This window comes from Marmota marmota, unplaced genomic scaffold, assembly GCF_001458135.2.
Source record: "Marmota marmota marmota unplaced genomic scaffold, marMar, whole genome shotgun sequence".
In the NCBI taxonomy this organism is placed as follows: domain Eukaryota; kingdom Metazoa; phylum Chordata; class Mammalia; order Rodentia; family Sciuridae; genus Marmota; species Marmota marmota.
This window is the reverse complement of record NW_026000048.1, coordinates 14,174,198-14,186,728: the sequence shown is the minus strand read 5'-3', so window position 1 is coordinate 14,186,728 and position 12,531 is coordinate 14,174,198.

Genomic DNA, 12,531 nt, shown 5'->3' with positions numbered 1-12,531 from the left:
GAGACAGGAGGATCACTTGAGCCCAGGAATTCAGAACCAGTCTATGCAACACAGAGACCCCCATCTCAAAATAAAATAAGGCTATTTAATCACCCAAAAGAGGATCTTAGAACCCTGGTGTAAAATTACATTTTTGAAAAGATAGACTCATTGGGCTAGGAATTGAATTGATAGAAATGATAAATTAAGTAACACCTAAATTTGATCACACATATAGAACTTTGTGCTTCTCAACTAAGGCAGCACATTCCAAACTTCTGGGATTTTAAAAAGCTCCTGATGCTCAGGTTACCAGTCTCGGAGGGGTGGGGAGAGTTCAGGCATCAAAATGTAAAAAATCTCTTCAGGTGATCCCATCCTTCTGTCAGGGCTGAAAACCATTTGCTGCAGAGGTAAGTTATGGAAAAGGGACCCGTTATATCAGAGACACCAGGGGAACTTGACACTTCTGAAAGTGTGAAAGACTGTACTTGCATGCTTCTATTCTTGAACAGAAGGCATTTTAGAAGTTCTTATTTAGTCCAGAAATGTGAGCTGTTCTGTTAGGACTTCATTAAGGCACGTGTGGGCGATGTCACCATGAGATGACCTTAGCCATCTGGCAGTGCAGCAGGAAGGTATTCTGATTTTGTATAAAATGAAACAAATGGGGGGGCATGAGTCCGTGATAAAAACCCATCCAAATAGCTTCGATTTTGTTGAGTGATACAGGAGGGAATTCATCCTTTCCAAAGGGATTTCTTTCCTTCTCTCTTATTTCCATAGAAAATATCTTTAAAGCGAAGAATTGAATTGCAACTTTTGTATTGTTTCATGGGTGTGTATTTACATAAGTAAACTCTAATACTTAAAGACCTTAATAAAAACATAATGCCTAATTTATTTTCGTGGAGAAGAATCATAAATTCAATCAGTGGATATTTGAAGTGAATATTGAAGCACTATTAAAACTGAAACAACTTAAATATATATGTAGGACTTGGCTGTTGCAGGACCAAATTGTAGACCATTAGTTAGGTGGGCTGAGGGGGAAAACAGTCTCCATAATATGCTGTTACTGTCATGAACTTGGAGTGGTGTTTTGAAGTAACCCTACAGAAGCTGATTCTCCTTAAAAATCTGTGTCTGCAATTTTGTCAGCTGCCAGGAGACAAACAACCCTGCCTAAACAACTTGCTGTGGTAGCCTACACAGCGTAGCATGTCCAGCTGTAGTTAATAAATCTCAGAGTATTTGCAAGCATTCTTTTTCAGTATAAATAGAATTCTTGATTATAACAATGGATTAAAATAGTTATAATCACAACTTATCCTCACCCACATTAGGATGCCTTCTAGCAAAGAAGAGGAGGAAGGAGAAAGAAGAAGAGGAAAAGGAGAAGGAGGAGGAGAGAAAATAACAAGCACTGGCAAGGATGTAGAGAAATTGGAACACTTGTGCTCTATTGGTAGAAATGTAAATTGGTGCAGCTGCCAGGAAAAACAGTAGAGTGGTCCTTCAAAAAATTAAAATAGAATTACCATGTGATCTAGCAATACCAATCCTGGATAGATACCCAAAAGAATTGAAAGCAAGGACTTGAACAAACATTTGAACACCCATGTTCAGAGAAGCATTATTTGCAATAGCCAAGAGGTGAAGGTACCCATCGATGGGTTAATAGCTTAAAAAAAATTGAGGCACACATACACACACTCGGGAATATTAATCTTAAAAAGAGAGGGAATTCTGACATGCTAGAATATAGGTGAAATTTGAAAACATTACATTAAGTGAAATAAGCCGGTCACAAAAGGACAAATGCTATTATGATTTCACTTACAAGGTTACCAGAGTAATACAATTCATAGAGACAAAAGTAGAATGGTTATGGCCAGGGAATGGAAGGTTGTGGGTAGGAGTGGCAAGTCATTGTCTCATGGGTACCAAGTTTCAGTTTTGCAAGGTGAAAAGTTATGGAGATGGATGGTGATAATTGTTGCATGACAATGTGAATATACATAATGCCACTGAATCATATACCTAAAATGGTAAAAACAGTGATATATGTATTTTACCGCAATAAAAAATTACAAATTATAACTTTAAAGGAAAATTATTAGGTGCAAGTCGATTCCCTTTTTTTTTTTATTAAATTCCAACAATTATTGTTACTTACAGGAATCATTTCTCTTAAGATTTAATCTTATACCAGTAGTGTTTTAGAAAGACAACTTGGCCTAATGTGAAAACTTGCAGTTTCCAGAGGGCTCTGTCTTCTCTTATCTGCTTTTTTCAAACTAAAATATCCTATTCCCCCTAATAACTGTGATTTGGCCAGCACCTATGGTATCTTGACATTTGAGGATCCAAAGTGACTGATGTCACTGATGCTTTTCTCTATGAACTTCTTGATTTGATCCTATCTTGTTGATTTGCAAGAACTCTTTACATACAAATAATAGCAATTTTTATTATTTTTTCCTCAAACTTTTTCTCATATCATTTGTCCTTTTATTTATTTATTATTTATTTATTTTTTGGTAAAAGATCGAATGTATAAAAATGTTGAATATATGTGAACAAAACTATCAATGACCAGCACTATAGGTTTTTTTCTTTGGTACCATTTATAGAAGTCATTTTCCTATGTCAAAGATTATATACATCATAAATTTGCATTTTCTCCCTGTGTTTTTATAGGTTCTTATATTTTAATCTTTCATTTGTATGAAATTAATTTTTATGAATTCTAATTTTATTTTCTCCAAATATTTAGCTACATTAAACAAATTGTATTGAGTACACGATATTCTATTGTTTTTTCCCGAAATAATAATGTTATATATATTGGTTTTCTTCTTCTATTTTTACTTGATTCATAATTCCAGTGGTAGGGGATGACTTTCCCTTGCTTCCATCTTTAAAATTTGTTGTGGGGGTGGTGGTGGTAGTGCTGGGAATTGCCAAACACTATGCTAGGCAAGTGTTCTACTTCTAGCTCCTCCCCCAGCCCTCTTTTTGTCTGATTTTGAGACAGGGTCTTGCTAAATTGCTCAAGTTGGCCTCCAATTTGTAATTCTCCTACTTTGGTCTACTGTATAGTTGGAATTACAGGCTTGTGCCACCAATTTTAAATAAAATTCTTAAGGAAGCATTTATCTGTTAAATATATACTTTTGGCTTCAGATTCTTTCATCTTGAAAGTATACTTCTAGTCTTAATTTACTAGACTTTTGCTTTTATTCTTTTTAATTGCTTCTATTTTGTTGTTAATTAAGAAATGGTGTTGAATTTGTGTAGTTAACTAGATTTTGAAAAGAATCAACTCTCAAAATTGTGTACCAATGCCATTGTTTTATGCTCTCTTTATTTAGAATTTTATATTTATTAGTAACCTCTTTATACCTCCCTGCAGTTTTAGGGATATTTTATTGCATCTAGAATTCAATGTTTAAATCATTTATTTTTTTTAAATCATTATTTAAAAACAATTTAAGGCTATGTATACCTATATAAGAATAGTTTAGTTCTCATTCCATAAATTCAAAGGGTAGAATATTCATAGTTGATAATTTTATGAATAATTTATAATTATAAGAAAAGTTTTTCTCTTTTGCTTCAGAATTATTTGGAAAAAGTTTTTTTTAATTGATAAGTAATGTTTAAAAAGATTCTTTTTAAATAAATCTATTGTGGTCAAATATTACTGTATTTTTTTTTAATTTCTTGAAAAATTTTTTTGTAGCCTAAAATACACTTCATAGGGAAATTCCATGCATTTGAGATGAATATAGAATCATCAGGATATAAATTTTTCTATATCTGCTAAAGTAAGTTCATTTGGTGTTATACCTTTTTTTTCTATTTTTTTTATTTTTTTATCTGGTAGATATGACGAGACTGAAAATGTATAAAATTTTGTCTTAAGCATTATCGGTAAGGTCTTTTTTGCTTTATGTTTGTGCTATAAAGCTTTATAATCTTATATCTTAAACTTGGATATTAACTTCATTAATATTAATTATTCCATATAGTTGTTTCTTTTAATTTGCATGATATTTATATTATTTTTCTGCTCCCTTTTGTTTGTATTTATTCGTGTTAGTTGTTTGTATTTATTCATGTTAGTTGTTTTCCATTCCTTTATTTTTTTTATATATTTTTTTAAGATAGAGAGGAAAGAGAGAGAGAGAGAGAGAGAGAGAGAGAGAGAATTTTTTTTTTAATATTTATTTTTTAGTTTTCGGCGGACACAACATCTTTGTTTGTATGTGGTGCTGAGGATCGAACCTGGGCCGCACACATGCCAGGCAAGCGCGCTACCGCTTGAGCCACATCCCCAGCCCTCCATTCCTTTATTTTTAATTTCTTGCCTTATTCTAGTTTAGCAGCGTTTGTTGTGCATAACAAACAGCTAGATTTTCTATTTAACCCAATATGAGAGTCTCTTTTAACTGGAGTTCTTAAATCCCCAAAGACTTAGTGTAATTACTGAACTATTTATTACATTTTTTTCATCTTATTTTATGCTATTAATTAAAAGATTATAACTGGGGCTAGGGTCGTGGCTCAGTTGTAGAGCACTTGCCTTGCACGTGTGAGGCACTGGGTTCAATTCCCAGCACCACATACATAAGTAAATAAATGTATTGTGTCCATCTACAATTAAAAAATATTTTTTAAAAAAGATTATAAGTGACAAATAAAGAATAATATATGTTTATGGTACACCACAGAATGACTGTAAGATGTTCAGATCAAGTTGATTTACTTTCTCACTATCCATTCATTTCCCCATAATAAGAGCTCCCGAATCCTCTCTCCCAGCCACCTCTGAGTGTACAGAACATTGTTATCAATTTCAGTCACCATGCTGTATAATCGATGTGGTGAACTTACCTCTAACTGAAATTTTATATCCTTTGACTAACATCTACCCAATTCCTATGCCACCCCATCAGGTCCTGGTAGCCACCAATTCTACTCTCCACTTCTATGAGTTTGATTGTTCTTGTTGTTATTTTATTTTATTGTTTTTAAGATTCCATATATAAATTAATTCAAATGGTATCTGTCTTTCTGTGCCTGGCTTATTTCACTTGACGTTATAGTCTCTGGTTCCAACTATGTTTCTATAAATTACAGAATTTTATCCTTTTTGTGGCAGAATGCTGTTCCATTTTATATGTATATTACATTTTCTTTGTCAGTTCATTTATTGGTGGACATATAGGTTGATTTCATATCTTTGCTATTGTGAGCAAGACTGCAATGAACAAGAGAAGACAGATGTCTCTTCGACATATCTGTATTTTTCCCTTTGAATATGTTCCCAATAGTGGGATTGTTGGATCACATGATCCTCATCCTTGCTGAACACTTGTGCTTCATCTTTTTGATGATAGCCATTCTAACAGGTATGAGATAATATCTCATTGTGTTTTTAATTAGCATTTCCCTGATGATTAGTGATTAAAAAAAATTAGTTGTAGATGGACACAATACCTTTATTTTATGTATTTATTTTTATGTGGTGCTGAGGATTGAACCCAGTGCCTCACACAGGTGAGGCAAGCACTCCACCACTGAGCCACACCCCAGCCCCAATGATTTAGTGATTTTGAACAATTTTTCCTTTACGTGATGGCCATTTATATGTATTTTTTTAAGAAATGCCTATTTATATCCTATGGCTAGATTTTAAGAGTTATTTATTTTCTTTCTTTTTTTGGGGGGGGTATCAGAATTGAACTCAAGGACACTCAATCACTGAGCCACTTCCCCAGCCCTTTTTTTGTATTTTATTTAGAGACAGGGTCTCACTGAGTTGCTTAACACATCACTTTTGTGGAGGCTGGCTTTGAAATCAAGATCCTCCTGCCTCAGCTTTACAAGCAGCTGGGATTATAAGCATGAACCACCTCTCTGGGTGAATTATTTCTCCTTGTTATGTTCTTCACCTCAATCTCCCATTATCTCAACACCTTTCCATATTTTTACATTGGTGGGACAGCATGTATACAATCCTTAGCAAAGTCCTCGAGTTAGATTAAGTTCCCATTAATGTTGGCCACTTTCATTATCACTTTTAATCTTTATAGAGCAGGTGTAGCAATCCAGACACTGACTGGGCAGAACAGAGGTCTCAGGAAAACTGGGGGTAGTACCCTGCAGGTGTAGACTCCATGTGTGACCTTCCAAAGGCAGAGGGTGAAGACTGGAGCAATCCCAGGATGGTTCTCCAGGGAAACTGAACAGAACAGTGGGATGTAATCTATCTCTAGACGGATTTATCCCAAGGTAGTGGCACATGCAATTATGGAATCTAAGTATCCAGGTCTGTAGTCAGCAAAGTAAAGAACCAGGAGAGCCAAGGGTGTAGATCCACGCCCAAGGCCAGAAGGCTTGAGACCCCAGAAAAGCTGATGTTCAGTTCCAGTCTGAAGGCAGGACAAAACTGGTGCCCCAGCTCAAATACAGCCAGGCAGGAGGAGCTCCCTCTGACCCTGCCTCTTTGTTTCATTCAAGCTTTCCAGGGATTGGACCCACCCACATTGGGGAGGGCAGTCTGCTTCCCCCCTCCCCCAGTCAGATGTTCATCTCATCAAGGAACACCCTCACACACACCCACAAGAATGTCTGACCATGTCTGTGTACCTCCTGGGCAGTCAAATGGCTACTGAAAATCAACCATCACAGGTACCTAGTGAGTAGAGTGATTTTTCATGCACTCCATAGTTTCAAAGTCCAAGGAGTGATATGAGAACCTCAATAACTGAAACACCTCAAAACTGCCCACTAGACATTTTAATCTGTTCTCAAACAGATCCAGGAAGGGAACTCAATCTTCCCCTGAGTATGCAGAGTAGAGCCCTGGCAGCCCACTCTATCTGTTGACAAAAAGCATGCCTAAATCTCAGTTTACTCAGCAATGAGCAAGAGGGACTGGGGATATGGTCAGTGGTAGAGCATTTGCCTAGCACACATGGGGCCCTGGGTTCAATTCTTAGCAACACACACACACACACACACACACACACACACACACACAGTCTAGAGGAAAAGAATGATCTCCCCACACTTCTGAAGAATTTCAGGAATCCTCAACAGAATGCAGGAAGATGGTATCTCAATGAATTACAGCAGAAAGACAAAAGAGAAGGATAAAAAGAGCACAAAGTGAGATTATTTTTTAACAAAAGGATGATTTGAAAAATCAAAATGGTTAAAACACAAACACAAAACTATAAAACTGAGTCAGGTGTGGTGGCACACACCTGTAATCCTAGAGACTGGGGAGGCTGAGGCAGGAGGATCAAAAGTTCAAAGCAAGCCTCAGCAATTTAGTGAAGCCCTAAGCAACTTAGTAAGACTCTGTCTTTAATTAAAAAATAAAAAGGGCTGGGGATGTGGCTCATTGGTTAAGTGCCCCTGGATTCAATCCCCAGTACCATAAATAAATAAATAAATAAATAAAAGAAAAAGAAAACAAGGAATCAAGGAATAAGAAAATACAATATCCAGTGTTTCTGCCCTGTGTCATTATTGTTATTCAGAATTGCTCAGGCATCCTAGTCATGAAATAAGACAAGAAAGGAAATAGACACTAATATCAGAAAGGAGAAACAAGCAAAGCAACACAAGCTAATAAGAGGTTCAATAAGTTCTATAAATAGCTAATACTGATCACTTCCCTGTGTGTCAGGAAACAGTTTGGCTATGTGTAGGCAAAATTTCCAATCTCAAATCACTGTATGTTATAAAGCACCAAAGAATAAACTCAGTGAGAAGTAGGTAGGCATAGCGTGAGAACATTACTAAGGGTTAGTACACCTGTTCACCTGATAAAAGAAGACAGACAGCTGAAGAGAAAATCTTTTGCCACCTCCTGATGGCAACAATTATGACACCAGATTGCAAAGGACAGAGCAGAAGGAAGAGAGAAGAACTGGGACCCTTTTGGTAACCAATAGTCACCAGTTCATGGCTTTTTATCCTATCCAGCAGGGAAGGCAGGGAGGGAACCCAGGAGAGAGTCAGTTTCTTGATCAGTCAATCTGGTTGATCCTGTTGTATGATCTGCAAGGATTTCCTTTCTTCAGTGGTCCCAGTGGGCACACCAAGAGCTTTGTTATAGAGTCTTTACTTTCTAAGCACCAAGACTCAAACACAGTATGGATTTTCACATTGCATTAAATAATTCAACGTCTTATCATATCAATTCTGTAACTTCATAATTTTATAAAATTAGTTCACTTAAAGACAAATGTTTTCATGACCTGTCAATTTGAAGAATTTCAAGCATATGTTACCTGCTCTCCACTAAAGGATATTAAAGTGGTTAATCTGAGCATGTCTAGTACAACAAAGATATTGACTTTGGTACACTCCAACTATACAACACTCCATTGCTTCAAAAAAATCCCACAAGTTATACTTTCATTTTTAGCCAATCTGACTTTTTTTCCTTCTCCCCAACCTCTCTTAACTCTTGGCAACTATTAATTTGTTCTCCATTATTATTATACCTTTGTCATTTCCAGGATGTTATATAAATGGAATCATATATTGTGTAACTTTTGGGGATTGTCTTCTTTCACTCGGGGAGATTTCACCCTGCAGATTCATCTAGATGGTTGCATGTATCAATAATTTGTTCCTTTTTATTGCTGAGTAATATTCCATGGATGAATCCATTTGTTTACCCATTCAGCCTTTGAAAGATGTCTGCTTTGTTTCCAATTTTTAGGTGTTATGAATAAAACTGCTATAAAGCTACTCGCAAACAGGTTTTCTTGCATATATTTTCATTTCTCTGGGATAAATATCCAGGAGTGCAATTGCTGGGTCATATGGTAGGAACAGGTTTTTCAAGAAAGTGCCAAAGTGTTTTCCAGAATGTCTGTGACATTTTGTATTTCCTCTAGCAATGTACAAGTGATCCAGTTTCTCTGCATCCTTACCAGCATTTGGCATTACCATTATTTTTTAAGATAGTGATATCTTATTGTGGTTTTAACTTGCTTTTCCCTAATGGATATTGGTAGAGAACACGTGATTTTTCTTATGCTTGTTTTATATATAATGTCCAGATTTAAAATTCTATTTAGAAGCAATAGAAGGAGAAAGTACCACATTATCTTTTATGATGGGTCAAATTAAAGAAGTGTTTTAAGAGATCAAGTTCTGTTCTCACGTGGCCAACATCCTTGTGAGGCTGGAAATCATGTGTGACTTTGCAAACGTAGACTACCTTTCCTCCTCGGTTTTCCAGTCTTTCCAGTCTTTAAAATAGGTATAACACCCATTGTTTTGAAGGCTTAATGAGCTAATCTGTGCAAAACACTTCAACAAATACCTTTGATAAATTTTAGTTATACAGAATTCATGGGCATTTCATAAAATTGATAGCATAATTTTACCAAAATTTAAAATTTGCTTCTTTTCCTTCTGATATTTAATGTTAGAGAAAATAATACTGATATCAACGTGGTTTTGCCTTTTTAATTTGGGCGTGCCTATATGGTTTATGGGGCTTTTCCTTGCCCTCATGCTTCCTGTCTGTCATTAGCCTATGTTCAGGGGAGTGTCTCTTCATGCTTGATAAATACTTGATAAAATCTTTCAATCTGAAAATGCAAGTGCTTCTACAACTCACAGGATCATGAACAGATCTGATTGAGATTCCCTGAATTTCTGAGAAATGTCTTTGCCTTATTGTCTTTGCCTAATGTTAAGCCCCTTTAATTATTTCAGGAAATGAGAAGAGATGAGTAGACAGAGAGGATTTTGAAACCAGATTATTCTACTCAAAACCAAAGATATAAGCAAGGTTTACTTATATAAGCTATATTTAATGTTCTAAGGTTCATAGTAAATTAATATTGTATGTAAAAGGGCTGGGGATGTGGCTCAAGCGGTAGCGCGCTCGCCTGGCATGCGCGGGGCACTGGGTTCAATCCTCAGCACCACATACAAATAAAATAAAGATGTTGTGTCCATCTAAAACTAAAAAAAAAATAAATAAATAAAATAAATAAAAAATAAAAAAAAATTGTATGTAAAGATTTACATATTTTTAAAAGTGTAAATATATCCTTCAAGAATAAATATGAAAGAAGTTATTTTGTCAGTGACAAGAAAATGATAATAAAATCATTAGTAACAATAATCATTTTATAGCACATCCCAGTCATTGTATAAGCCTTAAATGGTATCTACAATTTATGGGAGAAGTATATATTTTTTCAGGTTCATTTTACAACAAATACAATGCAGATTCTTTTTGTATATTTTTTAGTTGTTGATGGACCTTTATTTTATTTATTTGTATGCAGTGCTGAGAATCAAACCCAGTGCCTCACACATGCTACACAAGGGCGCTACCACTGAGCCACAACCCCGGCCCCTACAATGCAGAATCCTAAAACGAGTTTCATTAAATGTTCAAAGCCATCTCTGTAAGAAATGGATATTTGTTTAGATGGCTATACTATAGAATTAGTAAATAAATTTTATATACATATATATATATATCCAAAATAAAATATTATGTGTTTGTTCAAATGAATTGGAGAGATATTTGTGCACTGATATATAAAGTAATAGTAGAAATAGAATATATGATGAAAGTAGATTATACACGTGTATGTATAATTCATATATTCTTATGAAAAGGCATTTTTGCAGGAAAATCTTAATAAGAATGGAACTAGATGATAGGTGGTAGGGTCAAGATTTATTTTATGTCCTTCTACATTGTTTGAAAAACTTTTAACATTATACATCACAAAAACAATTTTGAAATGTTATGCTATATTAGTACAAGAGACATAGATGTTTGGATGTTTGTGGAGAAAATTTTACTATTCCTGTTAAATAAAACGAAAAATATTCAGATCTTGGTGTTAGGATCTATCTGAATCTAAAAATAAGTGATGGCACCAAATGTTGTGTTTACTTAAGATACTATGTTTTCTTTTTATCTCTTAATAACAAGCTATTATACCAAGTGAATAATGAGGAAAACAAAGAAAAATCTTGGCTGTTGTTGCAATAGAATACTGAACCCACACTGTCTTTAATACAGTTACATAGCCATGCTTGGAGTACCTAATTCATGCTGATTTTAAAAGAATTGAAGACTTCTTTAATGAGAAGGAGGAAGAGCTTAAGAGTAAATTAATGAAATGGGAAAGAGCCAACAACAGAAAAGCAACCACGGGAAACCTTCAGTGTTGTAAAACAGGAGAGAGAAGATTCCTGGTTATTTCTCAAAGGCAGGAAGCCATTATATAAAGCATGACCAAAAGCTATCAGGGCAGTGGGTAGGGTCTTTCTGATGTCATCATGCATTTTATACCTTGCATTCCCATGTCCTTGACTGTTTATATTTTCATGCCCTGGCAGGTGGATCCAATATGTGTCAGTTAATTTTCATTTAATATTTAACCCAAATGTTATGTAATAGCACAGCTTAGGGCACAAGCACAGTTATATATCAAATGAAAAAAAACAGAACACACAGTGATTATATAAGTTATACTCATTGGGAAAGGAATTATTGTGATCTTAATTTTTGGCAAGCATGGTGACGTTTGTTTTTATAAGCTATTTAGAATAGTGAGTGACATTCAGATGGCATAGAACATAATCCTTTAGTCATTTCAGATGTCCCTTTATCATAATAATGACTTTTAAGCATAAACTGAAAGGTTAAACGGAAGCATAGCATTATTTTTATGTATATAAAGCCCTTTTAAAGTTATAATTAATTCATTAAGGCTGACATTCAGCAATGAACACATTCTAGCCTTTGGGACAAAAAGGATTTAAAAATAGAAGTATATTAATACAAATACAAGCACACTGCATAAAACTAATCTAAATACAGTAGCAGATTAATAGTGGCTTATTCTAAAGCCACTGTTAGAACTCTAAATTCCTTACCTGCTACATAAACAAATTTGTTTGAAGAAATGAACAGATAAAAAAATTTGGGGCAGGGGCTACTGAGGATTGAATTCAGGGGTACTCAACCACTGAGCCACATTCCCAGATTTATTTTGTATTTCATTTAGAGACAGAGTCTCAATGAGTTGCTTAGCACCTTGCTTTTGCTAAGACTAGCTTTGAACTGGAGATCCTACTGCCTCAGCCTCCTGAGCTGCTGGGATTATAGGCATGCACACCCCATCCAGCCGAGAGAAAATCTTTAAAAATATGGTCCCTTAACTTCTCCAAAAGATATCAATGGAGCCTCCTGAGAGTTATTATAGGAATCTATTCCATAGAATATAATTTATATCATTTACAAGAAGTATAAATAAGAAACATTTGTCTTTAAGTGAACTAATTTTGCAAAATTATAAAGTTATAGAATTGATATGATAAGACATTGAATTATTTAATGCAATGTGAAAATCCATACTGTGTTTGAGTCTTGGTGCTTAGAAAGTAAAGACTCTATAACAAAGCTCTTGGTGTGCCCACTGGGACCACTGAAGAAAGGAAATCCTTGCAGATCATACAACAGGATCAACCAGATTG